We start from the raw sequence: 21,804 nt of genomic DNA, 5'->3' as shown, positions 1-21,804 counted from the left end.
CCCGCTGCCTCCCTTCCCCCTACAGTCGCCATGCTTCCCAACCTCCCCTGACTCTGCTCCCCCTTTACCGCCCACCTACACCCCCGCCGCAGCCGGGGTCCTCCTCCTGGGGGTCCGCCCCTACTGCACGCCGGGCAGCAGCGTCCCACCGCTTCCGCCTCGCCGCCGCCCCGCCAGGCGCCCGGCTCCAGCCTGGGAGGGCAGGGGGCCGGACCCCAAAGTCGCAGCCGCGGGGTCCCGTCCGTTCGCGGTGCCTTCCCGCTCCCGGAACGCCCAGGCCATTCAATTCACCCATCGGGCGCCGTCGTCGCACCCTTCCAAACCGGGGCAAGGGGCGGGCAGGGGCAGCGGGTGCCACGGACGCCAACCAAGACCTCGGCTCCAGAACGCATGGGCTGCTTTACCCGGGGGAAGGACATTGCTTCGCCAGCCACCAGGAAAACAGTCCCTGTGCACCCGGGATTCCCAATGCCCCCGACTTCGCATCCACGACTCCAGTCCCGAGGACACGCCAGAGACCCAGGCCTCCGGGCCCGCCCGGTGCCACGGCTCCCGCCAAACGGGCGGGCGCGCTCTGCAAATCTCGGGGCCCGCCGCAAGGCACCCAGAGCACAGGGAGGTGCCAAGAAAGGCAGGAGCCTACGAAACCCACCTCCAAAGCAAGCAATTCATCCAAGAAAAAGCCCGTCTCAGCGCTCCGTCGGTCCTCTCGCACGGACCGCCTGGCCCCCGTGTTCTGGCGCAGCCCAAGCCCCCTCCACCCTATCCCGACCTGCTCAAGAGGGCGCTGCCTAACGGAGCCGGGCGCTTCCTCTCTCAGTCTCTATCGCTCTCGCTCTCTAGCTCCCTCCGCCTCTCTCTTCTAGGTTTCCCCGTGGACCTCGCGCTACTTCTGCCGTTTTCCCTCCGTCTCTCTGTCTCTCTCTCTCTTTCTCTGTCCCTCTCTCTTTCTCAGCCTGTCTGTCTCCTTCCCTCTCGCCCTCCCCTCTCTCTGTCGATCGCTGTCTCTCTCCCTCACTCGGTTTCTATCTCTCCATCGATCTCGTCCTTGCTCTCCTTCAAGCCGCGTGTGTGTGTGCGTGCGCGTGTGTGTGGGTGTGCGTGTGTCTGTGTGTGTGTGTCTCTGTGTGTGTGTGTCAGTGTGTGTGTGTTTCTGTGTGTGTGTGTGTCCGCGAGCGCGCGTGCGAGCGCGCCCGGGTGTGTCTGTGTGTGGGGGAGTGGATTTGCTCCTGCTGGTGGTGGGGTGTGTCTGGGTTTCTCTCAGGCCCTCTCACCCGAGATCAGGCCGCCGCCCCTAGTGCCAGCCCGGCGCAAAACGGGGCCACCCCACGACCGGCTACACCCCACGCCCTCTTGCCCCCCGGCCGGGTCTTGGTCGAGACCAGCGACCGTGGTGGGGGCGTTGTGAGAGAAAGGCACCGCGCGGCTAGGCCGGCTGTTGGCCTTTGGCCAGCACTGACGGCTCGGGGTGGGTGGGGCAAGAGGGGGCCTCGCAGGAGCCCCTGTGCGGCGAGGGATCCAAAACGCTGCGTCCGCCACAGGGCGGAGGAACGGAGGGCGTCCCAGGATGGTGGGCCCTGGGCCCTGACGCCTCGGAGCACTCCCTGCTCCCAGCGGGCCCGATGTGGTGGAACCTCGGGAGCACGGGAGCCGGGGGAAGGCCGCGGGCCAGCGGCTCGGGGGTCCCCGATCCGAGCCCCGCGGCCCCGGGCCGGCGGTGACGGCTGCAATCCGGCGGGCACGTCCCGGCCGGGCTCTTGGGGCAGCCATGCGCCTCCTTGGGCGTCTACGGCCATACCACCCTGAACGCGCCCGATCTCGTCTGATCTCGGAAGCTAAGCAGGGTCGGGCCTGGTTAGTACTTGGATGGGAGACCGCCTGGGAATACCGGGTGCTGTAGGCTTTTTCTTTGGCTTTTTGCTTTTTCTTTCCTTTTCTTCCAGACGGAGTCTCGCTCTGTCGCCCAGGCTGGAGTGCAGTGGCGCCATCTCGGCTCACTGCAAGCTCCGCCTCCCGGGTTCACGCCATTCTCCGGCCTCAGCCTCCCGAGAAGCTGGGCCTACAGGCGCCCGCCACCTCGCCCGGCTAATTTTTTCTCTTTTTCCTAGAGACGGGGTTTCACTCTGTTAGCCGGGATCGTCTCGAGCTCCTGACCTCGTGATCCACCCGCCTCTGCCTCCCAGAGTGCTGGGATTACAGGCGGTAGCCACCGCGCCCGCACGGCCTGCTGTAGGCTTTTTTGGCTTCCCCGCTGCCTCCCTTCCCCCTACAGTCGCCATGCTTCCCAACCTCCCCTGACTCTGCTCCCCCTTTACCGCCCACCTACACACCCGCCGCAGCCGGGGTCCTCCTCCTGGGGGTCCGCTCCTACTGCACGCCGGGCAGCAGCGTCCCACCGCTTCCGCCTCGCCGCCGCCCCGCCAGGCGCCCGGCTCCAGCCTGGGAGGGCAGGGGGCCGGACCCCAAAGTCGCAGCCGCGGGGTCCCGTCCGTTCGCGGTGCCTTCCCGCTCCCGGAACGCCCAGGCCATTCAATTCACCCATCGGGCGCCGTCGTCGCACCCTTCCAAACCGGGGCAAGGGGCGGGCAGGGGCAGCGGGTGCCACGGACGCCAACCAAGACCTCGGCTCCAGAACGCATGGGCTGCTTTACCCGGGGGAAGGACATTGCTTCGCCAGCCACCAGGAAAACAGTCCCTGTGCACCCGGGATTCCCAATGCCCCCGACTTCGTGTCCACGACTCCAGTCCCGAGGACACGCCAGAGACCCAGGCCTCCGGGCCCGCCCGGTGCCACGGCTCCCGCCAAACGGGCGGGCGCGCTCTGCAAATCTCGGGGCCCGCCGCAAGGCACCCAGAGCACAGGGAGGTGCCAAGAAAGGCAGGAGCCTACGAAACCCACCTCCAAAGCAAGCAATTCATCCAAGAAAAAGCCCGTCTCAGCGCTCCGTCGGTCCTCTCGCACGGACCGCCTGGCCCCCGTGTTCTGGCGCAGCCCAAGCCCCCTCCACCCTATCCCGACCTGCTCAAGAGGGCGCTGCCTAACGGAGCCGGGCGCTTCCTCTCTCAGTCTCTATCGCTCTCGCTCTCTAGCTCCCTCCGCCTCTCTCTTCTAGGTTTCCCCGTGGACCTCGCGCTACTTCTGCCGTTTTCCCTCTGTCTCTCTATCTCTCTCTCTCTTTCTCTGTCCCTCTCTCTTTCTCAGCCTGTCTCCTTCCCTCTCGCCCTCCCCTCTCTCTGTCGATCGCTGTCTCTCCCTCACTCGGTTTCTATCTCTCCATCCATCTTGTCCTTGCTTTCCTTCAACCCGCGTGTGTGTGTGTGCTTGCGTGTGTGTCTCTGTGTGTGTTTGTGTCCACGTGCGCGCCTGCGAGCACGCCCGGCTGTGTCTGCCTGTGGTGGAGTGGATTTGCTCCTGGTGGTGATGGGGTGTGTCTGGGTTTCTCTCAGGCCCTCTCACCCGGGATCAGGCCGCCGCCTCTAGTGCCAGCGCGGGGCAAAACAGGGCCACCCCCCGACCGGCTACACCCCACGCCCTGTTGCCCCCCGGCCGGGTCTTGGTCGAGACAAGCGACCGTGGTGGGGGCGTTGTGAGAGAAAAGCCCCGAACGGCTGGGCCTTCTGGTCGCCTTTGGCCAGCAATGACGGCTCTGGGTGGGTGGGGCAAGAGGGGGCCTCGTAGAAGCCCCTGTGTGGCGAGGGATCCAAAACGCTGCCTCCGCCACAGGGCGGAGGAACGGAGGGCGTCCCAGGATCGTGGGCCCTGGGCCCTGACGCCTCGGAGCACTCCCTGCTCCCAGCGGGCCCGATGTGGTGGAACCTCGGGAGCACGGGACCCGGAGGAAGGCCGCGGGCCAGCGGCTCGGGGGTCCCCGATCCGAGCCCCGCGGCCCCGGGCCGGCGGTGACGGCTGCAATCCGGCGGGCACGTCCCGGCCGGGCTCTTGGGGCAGCCATGCGCCTCCTCGGGCATCTACAGCCATACCACCCTGAACGCGCCCGATCTCGTCTGATCGCGGAAGCTAAGCAGGGTAGGGCCTGGTTAGTACTTGGATGGGAGACCGCCTGGGAATACCGGGTGCTGTAGGCTTTTTCTTTGGCTTTTTGCTTTTTCTTTCCTTTTCTTCCAGACGGAGTCTCGCTCTGTCGCCCAGGCTGGAGTGCAGTGGCGCCATCTCGGCTCACTGCAAGCTCCGCCTCCCGGGTTCACGCCATTCTCCGGCCTCAGCCTCCCGAGTAGCTGGGCCTACAGGCGCCCGCCACCTCGCCCGGCTAATTTTTTCTCTTTTTCCTAGAGACGGGGTTTCACCCTGTTAGCCGGGATGGTCTCGAGCTCCTGACCTCGTGATCCACCCGCCTCTGCCTCCCAGAGTGCTGGGATTACAGGCGGGAGCCACCGCGCCCGCACGGCCTGCTGTAGGCTTTTTTGGCTTCCCCGCTGCCTCCCTTCCCCCTACAGTCGCCATGCTTCCCAACCTCTCCTGACTCTGCTCCCCCTTTACCGCCCACCTACACACCCGCCGCAGCCGGGGTCCTCCTCCTGGGGGTCCGCCCCTACTGCACGCCGGGCAGCAGCGTCCCACCGCTTCCGCCTCGCCGCCGCCCCGCCAGGCGCCCGGCTCCAGCCTGGGAGGGCAGGGGGCCGGACCCCAAAGTCGCAGCCGCGGGGTCCCGTCCGTTCGCGGTGCCTTCCCGCTCCCGGAACGCCCAGGCCATTCAATTCACCCATCGGGCGCCGTCGTCGCACCCTTCCAAACCGGGGCAAGGGGCGGGCAGGGGCAGCGGGTGCCACAGACGCCAACCAAGACCTCGGCTCCAGAACGCATGGGCTGCTTTACCCGGGGGAAGGACATTGCTTCGCCAGCCACCAGGAAAACAGTCCCTGTGCACCCGGGATTCCCAATGCCCCCGACTTCGTGTCCACGACTCCAGTCCCGAGGACACGCCAGAGACCCAGGCCTCCGGGCCCGCCCGGTGCCACGGCTCCCGCCAAACGGGCGGGCACGCTCTGCAAATCTCGGGGCCCGCCGCAAGGCACCCAGAGCACAGGGAGGTGCCAAGAAAGGCAGGAGCCTACGAAACCCACCTCCAAAGCAAGCAATTCATCCAAGAAAAAGCCCGTCTCAGCGCTCCGTCGGTCCTCTCGCACGGACCGCCTCGCCCCCGTGTTCTGGCGCAGCCCAAGCCCCCTCCACCCTATCCCGACCTGCTCAAGAGGGCGCTGCCTAACGGAGCCGGGCGCTTCCTCTCTCAGTCTCTATCGCTCTCGCTCTCTAGCTCCCTCCGCCTCTCTCTTCTAGGTTTCCCCGTGGACCTCGCGCTACTTCTGCCGTTTTCCCTCTGTCTCTCTGTCTCTCTCTCTCTTTCTCTGTCCCTCTCTCTTTCTCAGCCTGTCTGTCTCCTTCCCTCTCGCCCTCCCCTCTCTCTGTCGATCGCTGTCTCTCCCTCACTCGGTTTCTATCTCTCCATCCATCTTGTCCTTGCTTTCCTTCAACCCGCGTGTGTGTGTGTGCTTGCGTGTGTGTCTCTGTGTGTGTTTGTGTCCACGTGCGCGCCTGCGAGCACGCCCGGCTGTGTCTGCCTGTGGTGGAGTGGATTTGCTCCTGGTGGTGATGGGGTGTGTCTGGGTTTCTCTCAGGCCCTCTCACCCGGGATCAGGCCGCCGCCTCTAGTGCCAGCGCGGGGCAAAACAGGGCCACCCCCCGACCGGCTACACCCCACGCCCTGTTGCCCCCCGGCCGGGTCTTGGTCGAGACAAGCGACCGTGGTGGGGGCGTTGTGAGAGAAAAGCCCCGCGCGGCTGGGCCGGCTGCTCGCCTTTGGCCAGCACTGACGGCTCTGGGTGGGTGGGGCAAGAGGGGGCCTCGCAGGAGCCCCTGTGTGGCGAGGGATCCAAAACGCTGCCTCCGCCACAGGGCGGAGGAACGGAGGGCGTCCCAGGATGGTGGGCCCTGGGCCCTGACGCCTCGGAGCACTCCCTGCTCCCAGCGGGCCCGATGTGGTGGAACCTCGGGAGCACGGGAGCCGGAGGAAGGCCGCGGGCCAGCGGCTCGGGGGTCCCCGATCCGAGCCCCGCGGCCCCGGGCCGGCGGTGACGGCTGCAATCCGGCGGGCACGGCCCGGCCGGGCTCTTGGGGCAGCCATGCGCCTCCTCGGGCGTCTACGGCCATACCACCCTGAACGCGCCCGATCTCGTCTGATCTCGGAAGCTAAGCAGGGTCGGGCCTGGTTAGTACTTGGATGGGAGACCGCCTGGGAATACCGGGTGCTGTAGGCTTTTTCTTTGGCTTTTTGCTTTTTCTTTCCTTTTCTTCCAGACGGAGTCTCGCTCTGTCGCCCAGGCTGGAGTGCAGTGGCGCCATCTCGGCTCACTGCAAGCTCCGCCTCCCGGGTTCACGCCATTCTCCGGCCTCAGCCTCCCGAGTAGCTGGGCCTACAGGCGCCCGCCACCTCGCCCGGCTAATTTTTTCTCTTTTTCCTAGAGACGGGGTTTCACCCTGTTAGCCGGGATGGTCTCGAGCTCCTGACCTCGTGATCCACCCGCCTCTGCCTCCCAGACTGCTGGGATTACAGGCGGGAGCCACCGCGCCCGCACGGCCTGCTGTAGGCTTTTTTGGCTTCCCCGCTGCCTCCCTTCCCCCTACAGTCGCCATGCTTCCCAACCACCCCTGACTCTGCTCCCCCTTTACCGCCCAACTACACACCCGCCGCAGCCGGGGTCCTCCTCCTGGGGGTCCGCTCCTACTGCACGCCGGGCAGCAGCGTCCCAACGCTTCCGCCTCGCCGCCGCCCCGCCAGGCGCCCGGCTCCAGCCTGGGAGGGCAGGGGGCCGGACCCCAAAGTCGCAGCCGCGGGGTCCCGTCCGTTCGCGGTGCCTTCCCGCTCCCGGAACGCCCAGGCCATTCAATTCACCCATCGGGCGCCGTCGTCGCACCCTTCCAAACCGGGGCAAGGGGCGGGCAGGGGCAGCGGGTGCCACAGACGCCAACCAAGACCTCGGCTCCAGAACGCATGGGCTGCTTTACCTGGGGGAAGGACATTGCTTCGCCAGCCACCAGGAAAACAGTCCGTGTGCACCCGGGATTCCCAATGCCCCCGACTTCGTGTCCACGACTCCAGTCCCGAGGACACGCCAGAGACCCAGGCCTCCGGGCCCGCCCGGTGCCACGGCTCCCGCCAACCGTCGGGCGCGCTCTGCAAATCTCGGGGCCCGCCACAAGGCACCCAGAGCACAGGGAGGTGCCAAGAAAGGCAGGAGCCTACGAAACCCACCTCCAAAGCAAGCAATTCATCCAAGAAAAAGCCCGTCTCAGCGCTCCGTCGGTCCTCTCGCACGGACCGCCTGGCCCCCGTGTTCTGGCGCAGCCCAAGCCCCCTCCACCCTATCCCGACCTGCTCAAGAGGGCGCTGCCTAACGGAGCCGGGCGCTTCCTCTCTCAGTCTCTATCGCTCTCGCTCTCTAGCTCCCTCCGCCTCTCTCTTCTAGGTTTCCCCGTGGACCTCGCGCTACTTCTGCCGTTTTCCCTCCGTCTCTCTGTCTCTCTCTCTCTTTGTCCCTCTCTCTTTCTCAGCCTGTCTGTCTCCTTCCCTCTCGCCCTCCCCTCTCTCTGTCGATCGCTGTCTCTCTCCCTCACTCGGTTTCTATCTCTCCATCGATCTCGTCCTTGCTCTCCTTCAAGCCGCGTGTGTGTGTGCGGGCGCGTGTGTGTGTGTGTGCGTGTGTCTGTGTGTGTGTGTCTCTGTGTGTGTGTCAGTGTGTGTGTGTTTCTGTGTGTGTGTGTGTCCGCGCGCGCGCGTGCGAGCGCGCCCGGGTGTGTCTGTGTGTGGGGGAGTGGATTTGCTCCTGCTGGTGGTGGGGTGTGTCTGGGTTTCTCTCAGGCCCTCTCACCCGAGATCAGGCCGCCGCCCCTAGTGCCAGCACGGCGCACAACGGGGCCACCCCACGACCGGCTACACCCCACGCCCTCTTGCCCCCCGGCCGGGTCTTGGTCGAGACAAGCGACCGTGGTGGGGGCGTTGTGAGAGAAAGGCACCGCGCGGCTAGGCCGGCTGTTGGCCTTTGGCCAGCACTGACGGCTCTGGGTGGGTGGGGCAAGAGGGGGCCTCGCAGGAGCCCCTGTGCGGCGAGGGATCCAAAACGCTGCCTCCGCCACAGGGCGGAGGAACGGAGGGCGTCCCAGGATGGTGGGCCCTGGGCCCTGACGCCTCGGAGCACTCCCTGCTCCCAGCGGGCCCGATGTGGTGGAACCTCGGGAGCACGGGAGCCGGAGGAAGGCCGCGGGCCAGCGGCTCGGGGGTCCCCGATCCGAGCCCCGCGGCCCCGGGCCGGCGGTGACGGCTGCAATCCGGCGGGCACGGCCCGGCCGGGCTCTTGGGGCAGCCATGCGCCTCCTCGGGCGTCTACGGCCATACCACCCTGAACGCGCCCGATCTCGTCTGATCTCGGAAGCTAAGCAGGGTCGGGCCTGGTTAGTACTTGGATGGGAGACCGCCTGGGAATACCGGGTGCTGTAGGCTTTTTCTTTGGCTTTTTGCTTTTTCTTTCCTTTTCTTCCAGACGGAGTCTCGCTCTGTCGCCCAGGCTGGAGTGCAGTGGCGCCATCTCGGCTCACTGCAAGCTCCGCCTCCCGGGTTCACGCCATTCTCCGGCCTCAGCCTCCCGAGTAGCTGGGCCTACAGGCGCCCGCCACCTCGCCCGGCTAATTTTTTCTCTTTTTCCTAGAGACGGGGTTTCACCCTGTTAGCCGGGATGGTCTCGAGCTCCTGACCTCGTGATCCACCCGCCTCTGCCTCCCAGAGTGCTGGGATTACAGGCGGGAGCCACCGCGCCCGCACGGCCTGCTGTAGGCTTTTTTGGCTTCCCCGCTGCCTCCCTTCCCCCTACAGTCGCCATGCTTCCCAACCTCCCCTGACTCTGCTCCCCCTTTACCGCCCACCTACACACCCGCCGCAGCCGGGGTCCTCCTCCTGGTGGTCCGCCCCTACTGCACGCCGGGCAGCAGCGTCCCACCGCTTCCGCCTCGCCGCCGCCCCGCCAGGCGCCCGGCTCCAGCCTGGGAGGGCAGGGGGCCGGACCCCAAAGTCGCAGCCGCGGGGTCCCGTCCGTTCGCGGTGCCTTCCCGCTCCCGGAACGCCCAGGCCATTCAATTCACCCATCGGGCGCCGTCGTCGCACCCTTCCAAACCGGGGCAAGGGGCGGGCAGGGGCAGCGGGTGCCACGGACGCCAACCAAGACCTCGGCTCCAGAACGCATGGGCTGCTTTACCCGGGGGAAGGACATTGCTTCGCCAGCCACCAGGAAAACAGTCCCTGTGCACCCGGGATTCCCAATGCCCCCGACTTCGTGTCCACGACTCCAGTCCCGAGGACACGCCAGAGACCCAGGCCTCCGGGCCCGCCCGGTGCCACGGCTCCCGCCAAACGGGCGGGCGCGCTCTGCAAATCTCGGGGCCCGCCGCAAGGCACCCAGAGCACAGGGAGGTGCCAAGAAAGGCAGGAGCCTACGAAACCCACCTCCAAAGCAAGCAATTCATCCAAGAAAAAGCCCGTCTCAGCGCTCCGTCGGTCCTCTCGCACGGACCGCCTGGCCCCCGTGTTCTGGCGCAGCCCAAGCCCCCTCCACCCTATCCCGACCTGCTCAAGAGGGCGCTGCCTAACGGAGCCGGGCGCTTCCTCTCTCAGTCTCTATCGCTCTCGCTCTCTAGCTCCCTCCGCCTCTCTCTTCTAGGTTTCCCCGTGGACCTCGCGCTACTTCTGCCGTTTTCCCTCTGTGTCTCTGTCTCTCTCTCTCTTTCTCTGTCCCTCTCTCTTTCTCAGCCTGTCTGTCTCCTTCCCTCTCGCCCTCCCCTCTCTCTGTCGATCGCTGTCTCTCCCTCACTCGGTTTCTATCTCTCCATCCATCTCGTCCTTGCTTTCCTTCAACCCGCGTGTGTGTGTGTGCGTGCGAGTGTGTGTGTCTCTGTGTGTGTTTGTGTCCACGTGCGCGCCTGCGAGCACGCCCGGCTGTGTCTGCGTGTGGTGGAGTGGATTTGCTCCTGGTGGTGATGGGGTGTGTCTGGGTTTCTCTCAGGCCCTCTCACCCGAGATCAGGCCGCCGCCTCTAGAGCCAGCGCGGGGCAAAACAGGGCCACCCACCGACCGGCTACACCCCACGCCCTGTTGCCCCCCGGCCGGGTCTTGGTCGAGACAAGCGACCGTGGTGGGGGCGTTGTGAGAGAAAAGCCCCGCGCGGCTGGGCCGGCTGCTCGCCTTTGGCCAGCACTGACGGCTCTGGGTGGGTGGGGCAAGAGGGGGCCTCGCAGGAGCCCCTGTGTGGCGAGGGATCCAAAACGCTGCCTCCGCCACAGGGCGGAGGAACGGAGGGCGTCCCAGGATGGTGGGCCCTGGGCCCTGACGCCTCGGAGCACTCCCTGCTCCCAGCGGGCCCGATGTGGTGGAACCTCGGGAGCACGGGAGCCGGGGGAAGGCCGCGGGCCAGCGGCTCGGGGGTCCCCGATCCGAGCCCCGCGGACCCCGGGCCGGCGGTGACGGCTGCAATCCGGCGGGCACGGCCCGGCCGGGCTCTTGGGGCAGCCATGCGCCTCCTCGGGCGTCTACGGCCATACCACCCTGAACGCGCCCGATCTCGTCTGATCTCGGAAGCTAAGCAGGGTCGGGCCTGGTTAGTACTTGGATGGGAGACCGCCTGGGAATACCGGGTGCTGTAGGCTTTTTCTTTGGCTTTTTGCTTTTTCTTTCCTTTTCTTCCAGACGGAGTCTCGCTCTGTCGCCCAGGCTGGAGTGCAGTGGCGCCATCTCGGCTCACTGCAAGCTCCGCCTCCCGGGTTCACGCCATTCTCCGGCCTCAGCCTCCCGAGAAGCTGGGCCTACAGGCGCCCGCCACCTCGCCCGGCTAATTTTTTCTCTTTTTCCTAGAGACGGGGTTTCACTCTGTTAGCCGGGATCGTCTCGAGCTCCTGACCTCGTGATCCACCCGCCTCTGCCTCCCAGAGTGCTGGGATTACAGGCGGTAGCCACCGCGCCCGCACGGCCTGCTGTAGGCTTTTTTGGCTTCCCCGCTGCCTCCCTTCCCCCTACAGTCGCCATGCTTCCCAACCTCCCCTGACTCTGCTCCCCCTTTACCGCCCACCTACACACCCGCCGCAGCCGGGGTCCTCCTCCTGGGGGTCCGCTCCTACTGCACGCCGGGCAGCAGCGTCCCACCGCTTCCGCCTCGCCGCCGCCCCGCCAGGCGCCCGGCTCCAGCCTGGGAGGGCAGGGGGCCGGACCCCAAAGTCGCAGCCGCGGGGTCCCGTCCGTTCGCGGTGCCTTCCCGCTCCCGGAACGCCCAGGCCATTCAATTCACCCATCGGGCGCCGTCGTCGCACCCTTCCAAACCGGGGCAAGGGGCGGGCAGGGGCAGCGGGTGCCACGGACGCCAACCAAGACCTCGGCTCCAGAACGCATGGGCTGCTTTACCCGAGGGAAGGACATTGCTTCGCCAGCCACCAGGAAAACAGTCCCTGTGCACCCGGGATTCCCAATGCCCCCGACTTCGTGTCCACGACTCCAGTCCCGAGGACACGCCAGAGACCCAGGCCTCCGGGCCCGCCCGGTGCCACGGCTCCCGCCAAACGGGCGGGCGCGCTCTGCAAATCTCGGGGCCCGCCGCAAGGCACCCAGAGCACAGGGAGGTGCCAAGAAAGGCAGGAGCCTACGAAACCCACCTCCAAAGCAAGCAATTCATCCAAGAAAAAGCCCGTCTCAGCGCTCCGTCGGTCCTCTCGCACGGACCGCCTGGCCCCCGTGTTCTGGCGCAGCCCAAGCCCCCTCCACCCTATCCCGACCTGCTCAAGAGGGCGCTGCCTAACGGAGCCGGGCGCTTCCTCTCTCAGTCTCTATCGCTCTCGCTCTCTAGCTCCCTCCGCCTCTCTCTTCTAGGTTTCCCCGTGGACCTCGCGCTACTTCTGCCGTTTTCCCTCTGTCTCTCTATCTCTCTCTCTCTTTCTCTGTCCCTCTCTCTTTCTCAGCCTGTCTCCTTCCCTCTCGCCCTCCCCTCTCTCTGTCGATCGCTGTCTCTCCCTCACTCGGTTTCTATCTCTCCATCCATCTTGTCCTTGCTTTCCTTCAACCCGCGTGTGTGTGTGTGCTTGCGTGTGTGTCTCTGTGTGTGTTTGTGTCCACGTGCGCGCCTGCGAGCACGCCCGGCTGTGTCTGCCTGTGGTGGAGTGGATTTGCTCCTGGTGGTGATGGGGTGTGTCTGGGTTTCTCTCAGGCCCTCTCACCCGGGATCAGGCCGCCGCCTCTAGTGCCAGCGCGGGGCAAAACAGGGCCACCCCCCGACCGGCTACACCCCACGCCCTGTTGCCCCCCGGCCGGGTCTTGGTCGAGACAAGCGACCGTGGTGGGGGCGTTGTGAGAGAAAAGCCCCGAACGGCTGGGCCTTCTGGTCGCCTTTGGCCAGCAATGACGGCTCTGGGTGGGTGGGGCAAGAGGGGGCCTCGTAGAAGCCCCTGTGTGGCGAGGGATCCAAAACGCTGCCTCCGCCACAGGGCGGAGGAACGGAGGGCGTCCCAGGATCGTGGGCCCTGGGCCCTGACGCCTCGGAGCACTCCCTGCTCCCAGCGGGCCCGATGTGGTGGAACCTCGGGAGCACGGGACCCGGAGGAAGGCCGCGGGCCAGCGGCTCGGGGGTCCCCGATCCGAGCCCCGCGGCCCCGGGCCGGCGGTGACGGCTGCAATCCGGCGGGCACGTCCCGGCCGGGCTCTTGGGGCAGCCATGCGCCTCCTCGGGCATCTACAGCCATACCACCCTGAACGCGCCCGATCTCGTCTGATCGCGGAAGCTAAGCAGGGTAGGGCCTGGTTAGTACTTGGATGGGAGACCGCCTGGGAATACCGGGTGCTGTAGGCTTTTTCTTTGGCTTTTTGCTTTTTCTTTCCTTTTCTTCCAGACGGAGTCTCGCTCTGTCGCCCAGGCTGGAGTGCAGTGGCGCCATCTCGGCTCACTGCAAGCTCCGCCTCCCGGGTTCACGCCATTCTCCGGCCTCAGCCTCCCGAGTAGCTGGGCCTACAGGCGCCCGCCACCTCGCCCGGCTAATTTTTTCTCTTTTTCCTAGAGACGGGGTTTCACCCTGTTAGCCGGGATGGTCTCGAGCTCCTGACCTCGTGATCCACCCGCCTCTGCCTCCCAGAGTGCTGGGATTACAGGCGGGAGCCACCGCGCCCGCACGGCCTGCTGTAGGCTTTTTTGGCTTCCCCGCTGCCTCCCTTCCCCCTACAGTCGCCATGCTTCCCAACCTCTCCTGACTCTGCTCCCCCTTTACCGCCCACCTACACACCCGCCGCAGCCGGGGTCCTCCTCCTGGGGGTCCGCCCCTACTGCACGCCGGGCAGCAGCGTCCCACCGCTTCCGCCTCGCCGCCGCCCCGCCAGGCGCCCGGCTCCAGCCTGGGAGGGCAGGGGGCCGGACCCCAAAGTCGCAGCCGCGGGGTCCCGTCCGTTCGCGGTGCCTTCCCGCTCCCGGAACGCCCAGGCCATTCAATTCACCCATCGGGCGCCGTCGTCGCACCCTTCCAAACCGGGGCAAGGGGCGGGCAGGGGCAGCGGGTGCCACAGACGCCAACCAAGACCTCGGCTCCAGAACGCATGGGCTGCTTTACCCGGGGGAAGGACATTGCTTCGCCAGCCACCAGGAAAACAGTCCCTGTGCACCCGGGATTCCCAATGCCCCCGACTTCGTGTCCACGACTCCAGTCCCGAGGACACGCCAGAGACCCAGGCCTCCGGGCCCGCCCGGTGCCACGGCTCCCGCCAAACGGGCGGGCGCGCTCTGCAAATCTCGGGGCCCGCCGCAAGGCACCCAGAGCACAGGGAGGTGCCAAGAAAGGCAGGAGCCTACGAAACCCACCTCCAAAGCAAGCAATTCATCCAAGAAAAAGCCCGTCTCAGCGCTCCGTCGGTCCTCTCGCACGGACCGCCTCGCCCCCGTGTTCTGGCGCAGCCCAAGCCCCCTCCACCCTATCCCGACCTGCTCAAGAGGGCGCTGCCTAACGGAGCCGGGCGCTTCCTCTCTCAGTCTCTATCGCTCTCGCTCTCTAGCTCCCTCCGCCTCTCTCTTCTAGGTTTCCCCGTGGACCTCGCGCTACTTCTGCCGTTTTCCCTCTGTCTCTCTGTCTCTCTCTCTCTTTCTCTGTCCCTCTCTCTTTCTCAGCCTGTCTGTCTCCTTCCCTCTCGCCCTCCCCTCTCTCTGTCGATCGCTGTCTCTCCCTCACTCGGTTTCTATCTCTCCATCCATCTTGTCCTTGCTTTCCTTCAACCCGCGTGTGTGTGTGTGCTTGCGTGTGTGTCTCTGTGTGTGTTTGTGTCCACGTGCGCGCCTGCGAGCACGCCCGGCTGTGTCTGCCTGTGGTGGAGTGGATTTGCTCCTGGTGGTGATGGGGTGTGTCTGGGTTTCTCTCAGGCCCTCTCACCCGGGATCAGGCCGCCGCCTCTAGTGCCAGCGCGGGGCAAAACAGGGCCACCCCCCGACCGGCTACACCCCACGCCCTGTTGCCCCCCGGCCGGGTCTTGGTCGAGACAAGCGACCGTGGTGGGGGCGTTGTGAGAGAAAAGCCCCGCGCGGCTGGGCCGGCTGCTCGCCTTTGGCCAGCACTGACGGCTCTGGGTGGGTGGGGCAAGAGGGGGCCTCGCAGGAGCCCCTGTGTGGCGAGGGATCCAAAACGCTGCCTCCGCCACAGGGCGGAGGAACGGAGGGCGTCCCAGGATGGTGGGCCCTGGGCCCTGACGCCTCGGAGCACTCCCTGCTCCCAGCGGGCCCGATGTGGTGGAACCTCGGGAGCACGGGAGCCGGAGGAAGGCCGCGGGCCAGCGGCTCGGGGGTCCCCGATCCGAGCCCCGCGGCCCCGGGCCGGCGGTGACGGCTGCAATCCGGCGGGCACGGCCCGGCCGGGCTCTTGGGGCAGCCATGCGCCTCCTCGGGCGTCTACGGCCATACCACCCTGAACGCGCCCGATCTCGTCTGATCTCGGAAGCTAAGCAGGGTCGGGCCTGGTTAGTACTTGGATGGGAGACCGCCTGGGAATACCGGGTGCTGTAGGCTTTTTCTTTGGCTTTTTGCTTTTTCTTTCCTTTTCTTCCAGACGGAGTCTCGCTCTGTCGCCCAGGCTGGAGTGCAGTGGCGCCATCTCGGCTCACTGCAAGCTCCGCCTCCCGGGTTCACGCCATTCTCCGGCCTCAGCCTCCCGAGTAGCTGGGCCTACAGGCGCCCGCCACCTCGCCCGGCTAATTTTTTCTCTTTTTCCTAGAGACGGGGTTTCACCCTGTTAGCCGGGATGGTCTCGAGCTCCTGACCTCGTGATCCACCCGCCTCTGCCTCCCAGACTGCTGGGATTACAGGCGGGAGCCACCGCGCCCGCACGGCCTGCTGTAGGCTTTTTTGGCTTCCCCGCTGCCTCCCTTCCCCCTACAGTCGCCATGCTTCCCAACCACCCCTGACTCTGCTCCCCCTTTACCGCCCAACTACACACCCGCCGCAGCCGGGGTCCTCCTCCTGGGGGTCCGCTCCTACTGCACGCCGGGCAGCAGCGTCCCAACGCTTCCGCCTCGCCGCCGCCCCGCCAGGCGCCCGGCTCCAGCCTGGGAGGGCAGGGGGCCGGACCCCAAAGTCGCAGCCGCGGGGTCCCGTCCGTTCGCGGTGCCTTCCCGCTCCCGGAACGCCCAGGCCATTCAATTCACCCATCGGGCGCCGTCGTCGCACCCTTCCAAACCGGGGCAAGGGGCGGGCAGGGGCAGCGGGTGCCACAGACGCCAACCAAGACCTCGGCTCCAGAACGCATGGGCTGCTTTACCTGGGGGAAGGACATTGCTTCGCCAGCCACCAGGAAAACAGTCCGTGTGCACCCGGGATTCCCAATGCCCCCGACTTCGTGTCCACGACTCCAGTCCCGAGGACACGCCAGAGACCCAGGCCTCCGGGCCCGCCCGGTGCCACGGCTCCCGCCAACCGTCGGGCGCGCTCTGCAAATCTCGGGGCCCGCCACAAGGCACCCAGAGCACAGGGAGGTGCCAAGAAAGGCAGGAGCCTACGAAACCCACCTCCAAAGCAAGCAATTCATCCAAGAAAAAGCCCGTCTCAGCGCTCCGTCGGTCCTCTCGCACGGACCGCCTGGCCCCCGTGTTCTGGCGCAGCCCAAGCCCCCTCCACCCTATCCCGACCTGCTCAAGAGGGCGCTGCCTAACGGAGCCGGGCGCTTCCTCTCTCAGTCTCTATCGCTCTCGCTCTCTAGCTCCCTCCGCCTCTCTCTTCTAGGTTTCCCCGTGGACCTCGCGCTACTTCTGCCGTTTTCCCTCTGTGTCTCTGTCTCTCTCTCTCTTTCTCTGTCCCTCTCTCTTTCTCAGCCTGTCTGTCTCCTTCCCTCTCGCCCTCCCCTCTCTCTGTCGATCGCTGTCTCTCCCTCACTCGGTTTCTATCTCTCCATCCATCTCGTCCTTGCTTTCCTTCAACCCGCGTGTGTGTGTGTGCGTGCGAGTGTGTGTGTCTCTGTGTGTGTTTGTGTCCACGTGCGCGCCTGCGAGCACGCCCGGCTGTGTCTGCGTGTGGTGGAGTGGATTTGCTCCTGGTGGTGATGGGGTGTGTCTGGGTTTCTCTCAGGCCCTCTCACCCGAGATCAGGCCGCCGCCTCTAGAGCCAGCGCGGGGCAAAACAGGGCCACCCACCGACCGGCTACACCCCACGCCCTGTTGCCCCCCGGCCGGGTCTTGGTCGAGACAAGCGACCGTGGTGGGGGCGTTGTGAGAGAAAAGCCCCGCGCGGCTGGGCCGGCTGCTCGCCTTTGGCCAGCACTGACGGCTCTGGGTGGGTGGGGCAAGAGGGGGCCTCGCAGGAGCCCCTGTGTGGCGAGGGATCCAAAACGCTGCCTCCGCCACAGGGCGGAGGAACGGAGGGCGTCCCAGGATGGTGGGCCCTGGGCCCTGACGCCTCGGAGCACTCCCTGCTCCCAGCGGGCCCGATGTGGTGGAACCTCGGGAGCACGGGAGCCGGGGGAAGGCCGCGGGCCAGCGGCTCGGGGGTCCCCGATCCGAGCCCCGCGGACCCCGGGCCGGCGGTGACGGCTGCAATCCGGCGGGCACGGCCCGGCCGGGCTCTTGGGGCAGCCATGCGCCTCCTCGGGCGTCTACGGCCATACCACCCTGAACGCGCCCGATCTCGTCTGATCTCGGAAGCTAAGCAGGGTCGGGCCTGGTTAGTACTTGGATGGGAGACCGCCTGGGAATACCGGGTGCTGTAGGCTTTTTCTTTGGCTTTTTGCTTTTTCTTTCCTTTTCTTCCAGACGGAGTCTCGCTCTGTCGCCCAGGCTGGAGTGCAGTGGCGCCATCTCGGCTCACTGCAAGCTCCGCCTCCCGGGTTCACGCCATTCTCCGGCCTCAGCCTCCCGAGTAGCTGGGCCTACAGGCGCCCGCCACCTCGCCCGGCTAATTTTTTCTCTTTTTCCTAGAGACGGGGTTTCACCCTGTTAGCCGGGATGGTCTCGAGCTCCTGACCTCGTGATCCACCCGCCTCTGCCTCCCAGAGTGCTGGGATTACAGGCGGGAGCCACCGCGCCCGCACGGCCTGCTGTAGGCTTTTTTGGCTTCCCCGCTGCCTCCCTTCCCCCTACAGTCGCCATGCTTCCCAACCTCCCCTGACTCTGCTCCCCCTTTACCGCCCACCTACACACCCGCCGCAGCCGGGGTCCTCCTCCTGGTGGTCCGCCCCTACTGCACGCCGGGCAGCAGCGTCCCACCGCTTCCGCCTCGCCGCCGCCCCGCCAGGCGCCCGGCTCCAGCCTGGGAGGGCAGGGGGCCGGACCCCAAAGTCGCAGCCGCGGGGTCCCGTCCGTTCGCGGTGCCTTCCCGCTCCCGGAACGCCCAGGCCATTCAATTCACCCATCGGGCGCCGTCGTCGCACCCTTCCAAACCGGGGCAAGGGGCGGGCAGGGGCAGCGGGTGCCACGGACGCCAACCAAGACCTCGGCTCCAGAACGCATGGGCTGCTTTACCCGGGGGAAGGACATTGCTTCGCCAGCCACCAGGAAAACAGTCCCTGTGCACCCGGGATTCCCAATGCCCCCGACTTCGTGTCCACGACTCCAGTCCCGAGGACACGCCAGAGACCCAGGCCTCCGGGCCCGCCCGGTGCCACGGCTCCCGCCAAACGGGCGGGCGCGCTCTGCAAATCTCGGGGCCCGCCGCAAGGCACCCAGAGCACAGGGAGGTGCCAAGAAAGGCAGGAGCCTACGAAACCCACCTCCAAAGCAAGCAATTCATCCAAGAAAAAGCCCGTCTCAGCGCTCCGTCGGTCCTCTCGCACGGACCGCCTGGCCCCCGTGTTCTGGCGCAGCCCAAGCCCCCTCCACCCTATCCCGACCTGCTCAAGAGGGCGCTGCCTAACGGAGCCGGGCGCTTCCTCTCTCAGTCTCTATCGCTCTCGCTCTCTAGCTCCCTCCGCCTCTCTCTTCTAGGTTTCCCCGTGGACCTCGCGCTACTTCTGCCGTTTTCCCTCTGTCTCTCTGTGTCTCTGTCTCTCTCTCTCTTTCTCTGTCCCTCTCTCTTTCTCAGCCTGTCTGTCTCCTTCCCTCTCGCCCTCCCCTCTCTCTGTCGATCGCTGTCTCTCCCTCACTCGGTTTCTATCTCTCCATCCATCTCGTCCTTGCTTTCCTTCAACCCGCGTGTGTGTGTGTGCGTGCGAGTGTGTGTGTCTCTGTGTGTGTTTGTGTCCACGTGCGCGCCTGCGAGCACGCCCGGCTGTGTCTGCGTGTGGTGGAGTGGATTTGCTCCTGGTGGTGATGGGGTGTGTCTGGGTTTCTCTCAGGCCCTCTCACCCGGGATCAGGCCGCCGCCTCTAGAGCCAGCGCGGGGCAAAACAGGGCCACCCCCCGACCGTCTACACCCCACGCCCTGTTGCCCCCCGGCCGGGTCTTGGTCGAGACAAGCGACCGTGGTGGGGGCGTTGTGAGAGAAAAGCCCCGCGCGGCTGGGCCGGCTGCTCGCCTTTGGCCAGCACTGACGGCTCTGGGTGGGTGGGGCAAGAGGGGGCCTCGCAGGAGCCCCTGTGTGGCGAGGGATCCAAAACGCTGCCTCCGCCACAGGGCGGAGGAACGGAGGGCGTCCCAGGATGGTGGGCCCTGGGCCCTGACGCCTCGGAGCACTCCCTGCTCCCAGCGGGCCCGATGTGGTGGAACCTCGGGAGCACGGGAGCCGGAGGAAGGCCGCGGGCCAGCGGCTCGGGGGTCCCCGATCCGAGCCCCGCGGCCCCGGGCCGGCGGTGACGGCTGCAATCCGGCGGGCACGGCCCGGCCGGGCTCTTGGGGCAGCCATGCGCCTCCTCGGGCGTCTACGGCCATACCACCCTGAACGCGCCCGATCTCGTCTGATCTCGGAAGCTAAGCAGGGTCGGGCCTGGTTAGTACTTGGATGGGAGACCGCCTGGGAATACCGGGTGCTGTAGGCTTTTTCTTTGGCTTTCTGCTTTTCTTTCCTTTTCTTCCAGACGGAGTCTCGCTCTGTCGCCCAGGCTGGAGTGCAGTGGCGCCATCTCGGCTCACTGCAAGCTCCGCCTCCCGGGTTCACGCCATTCTCCGGCCTCAGCCTCCCGAGTAGCTGGGCCTACAGGCGCCCGCCACCTCGCCCGGCTAATTTTTTCTCTTTTTCCTAGAGACGGGGTTTCACCCTGTTAGCCGGGATGGTCTCGAGCTCCTGACCTCGTGATCCACCCGCCTCTGCCTCCCAGAGTGCTGGGATTACAGACGGGAGCCACCGCGCCCGCACGGCCTGCTGCAGGCTTTTTTGGCTTCCCCGCTGCCTCCCTTCCCCCTACAGTCGCCATGCTTCCCAACCTCCCCTGACTCTGCTCCCCCTTTACCGCCCACCTACACCCCCGCCGCAGCCGGGGTCCTCCTCCTGGGGGTCCGCCCCTACTGCACGCCGGGCAGCAGCGTCCCACCGCTTCCGCCTCGCCGCCGCCCCGCCAGGCGCCCGGCTCCAGCCTGGGAGGGCAGGGGGCCGGACCCCAAAGTCGCAGCCGCGGGGTCCCGTCCGTTCGCGGTGCCTTCCCGCTCCCGGAACGCCCAGGCCATTCAATTCACCCATCGGGCGCCGTCGTCGCACCCTTCCAAACCGGGGCAAGGGGCGGGCAGGGGCAGCGGGTGCCACGGACGCCAACCAAGACCTCGGCTCCAGAACGCATGGGCTGCTTTACCCGGGGGAAGGACATTGCTTCGCCAGCCACCAGGAAAACAGTCCCTGTGCACCCGGGATTCCCAATGCCCCCGACTTCGTGTCCACGACTCCAGTCCCGAGGACACGCCAGAGACCCAGGCCTCCGGGCCCGCCCGGTGCCACGGCTCCCGCCAAACGGGCGGGCGCGCTCTGCAAATCTCGGGGCCCGCCGCAAGGCACCCAGAGCACAGGGAGGTGCCAAGAAAGGCAGGAGCCTACGAAACCCACCTCCAAAGCAAGCAATTCATCCAAGAAAAAGCCCGTCTCAGCGCTCCGTCGGTCCTCTCGCACGGACCGCCTGGCCCCCGTGTTCTGGCGCAGCCCAAGCCCCCTCCACCCTATCCCGACCTGCTCAAGAGGGCGCTGCCTAACGGAGCCGGGCGCTTCCTCTCTCAGTCTCTATCGCTCTCGCTCTCTAGCTCCCTCCGCCTCTCTCTTCTAGGTTTCCCCGTGGACCTCGCGCTACTTCTGCCGTTTTCCCTCCGTCTCTCTGTCTCTCTCTCTCTTTCTCTGTCCCTCTCTCTTTCTCAGCCTGTCTGTCTCCTTCCCTCTCGCCCTCCCCTCTCTCTGTCGATCGCTGTCTCTCTCCCTCACTCGGTTTCTATCTCTCCATCGATCTCGTCCTTGCTCTCCTTCAAGCCGCGTGTGTGTGTGCGTGCGCGTGTGTGTGGGTGTGCGTGTGTCTGTGTGTGTGTGTCTCTGTGTGTGTGTGTCAGTGTGTGTGTGTTTCTGTGTGTGTGTGTGTCCGCGAGCGCGCGTGCGAGCGCGCCCGGGTGTGTCTGTGTGTGGGGGAGTGGATTTGCTCCTGCTGGTGGTGGGGTGTGTCTGGGTTTCTCTCAGGCCCTCTCACCCGAGATCAGGCCGCCGCCCCTAGTGCCAGCCCGGCGCAAAACGGGGCCACCCCACGACCGGCTACACCCCACGCCCTCTTGCCCCCCGGCCGGGTCTTGGTCGAGACCAGCGACCGTGGTGGGGGCGTTGTGAGAGAAAAGCCCCGCGCGGCTGGGCCGGCTGTTGGCCTTTGGCCAGCACTCACGGCTCTGGGTGGGTGGGGCAAGAGGGGGCCTCGCAGGAGCCCCTGTGCGGCGAGGGATCCAAAACGCTGCGTCCGCCACAGGGCGGAGGAACGGAGGGCGTCCCAGGATGGTGGGCCCTGGGCCCTGACGCCTCGGAGCACTCCCTGCTCCCAGCGGGCCCGATGTGGTGGAACCTCGGGAGCACGGGAGCCGGGGGAAGGCCGCGGGCCAGCGGCTCGGGGGTCCCCGATCCGAGCCCCGCGGCCCCGGGCCGGCGGTGACGGCCGCAATCCGGCGGGCACGGCCCGGCCGGGCTCTTGGGGCAGCCAGGCGCCTCCTCGGGCGTCTACGGCCATACCACCCTGAACGCGCCCGATCTCGTCTGATCGCGGAAGCTAAGCAGGGTCGGGCCTGGTTAGTACTTGGATGGGAGACCGCCTGGGAATACCGGGTGCTGTAGGCTTTTTCTTTGGCTTTCTGCTTTTCTTTCCTTTTCTTCCAGACGGAGTCTCGCTCTGTCGCCCAGGCTGGAGTGCAGTGGCGCCATCTCGGCTCA

At 66.5% G+C, this 21,804-nt stretch overlaps 10 non-coding genes across 10 annotated transcripts; all 10 read left to right on the top strand.

Moving 5' to 3' along the window:
* The first annotated feature begins 1,784 nt into the window (after positions 1 to 1,784).
* Positions 1,785 to 1,903, top strand: LOC129529970 (5S ribosomal RNA). The gene has a single exon (XR_008675496.2). It is a non-coding gene; the product is annotated as a 5S ribosomal RNA (ribosomal RNA).
* A 2,064-nt stretch (positions 1,904 to 3,967) lies between these two features.
* On the top strand, positions 3,968 to 4,086 carry LOC129529921 (5S ribosomal RNA). The gene has a single exon (XR_008675441.2). It is a non-coding gene; the product is annotated as a 5S ribosomal RNA (ribosomal RNA).
* Positions 4,087 to 6,154: 2,068 nt separating this feature from the next.
* LOC129529972 (5S ribosomal RNA) lies at positions 6,155 to 6,273 on the top strand. Its single transcript, XR_008675498.2, has one exon. It is a non-coding gene; the product is annotated as a 5S ribosomal RNA (ribosomal RNA).
* A 2,121-nt stretch (positions 6,274 to 8,394) lies between these two features.
* Positions 8,395 to 8,513, top strand: LOC129529922 (5S ribosomal RNA). The gene has a single exon (XR_008675444.1). It is a non-coding gene; the product is annotated as a 5S ribosomal RNA (ribosomal RNA).
* A 2,073-nt stretch (positions 8,514 to 10,586) lies between these two features.
* On the top strand, positions 10,587 to 10,705 carry LOC129529991 (5S ribosomal RNA). The gene has a single exon (XR_008675511.2). It is a non-coding gene; the product is annotated as a 5S ribosomal RNA (ribosomal RNA).
* A 2,064-nt stretch (positions 10,706 to 12,769) lies between these two features.
* LOC129529926 (5S ribosomal RNA) lies at positions 12,770 to 12,888 on the top strand. The gene has a single exon (XR_008675447.2). It is a non-coding gene; the product is annotated as a 5S ribosomal RNA (ribosomal RNA).
* A 2,068-nt stretch (positions 12,889 to 14,956) lies between these two features.
* LOC129529927 (5S ribosomal RNA) lies at positions 14,957 to 15,075 on the top strand. The gene has a single exon (XR_008675449.1). It is a non-coding gene; the product is annotated as a 5S ribosomal RNA (ribosomal RNA).
* A 2,072-nt stretch (positions 15,076 to 17,147) lies between these two features.
* Positions 17,148 to 17,266, top strand: LOC129529931 (5S ribosomal RNA). Its single transcript, XR_008675451.1, has one exon. It is a non-coding gene; the product is annotated as a 5S ribosomal RNA (ribosomal RNA).
* A 2,080-nt stretch (positions 17,267 to 19,346) lies between these two features.
* Positions 19,347 to 19,465, top strand: LOC129529933 (5S ribosomal RNA). The gene has a single exon (XR_008675452.1). It is a non-coding gene; the product is annotated as a 5S ribosomal RNA (ribosomal RNA).
* A 2,127-nt stretch (positions 19,466 to 21,592) lies between these two features.
* Positions 21,593 to 21,711, top strand: LOC129529975 (5S ribosomal RNA). The gene has a single exon (XR_008675501.1). It is a non-coding gene; the product is annotated as a 5S ribosomal RNA (ribosomal RNA).
* The last annotated feature ends 93 nt before the right edge of the window (positions 21,712 to 21,804 follow it).

The sequence above is a fragment of the Gorilla gorilla genome, chromosome 1, assembly GCF_029281585.2.
Source record: "Gorilla gorilla gorilla isolate KB3781 chromosome 1, NHGRI_mGorGor1-v2.1_pri, whole genome shotgun sequence".
In the NCBI taxonomy this organism is placed as follows: Eukaryota; Metazoa; Chordata; class Mammalia; order Primates; family Hominidae; genus Gorilla; species Gorilla gorilla.
Note: the sequence above shows the minus strand (reverse complement) of the source record. Positions and strands in the feature narration are given on the sequence as shown.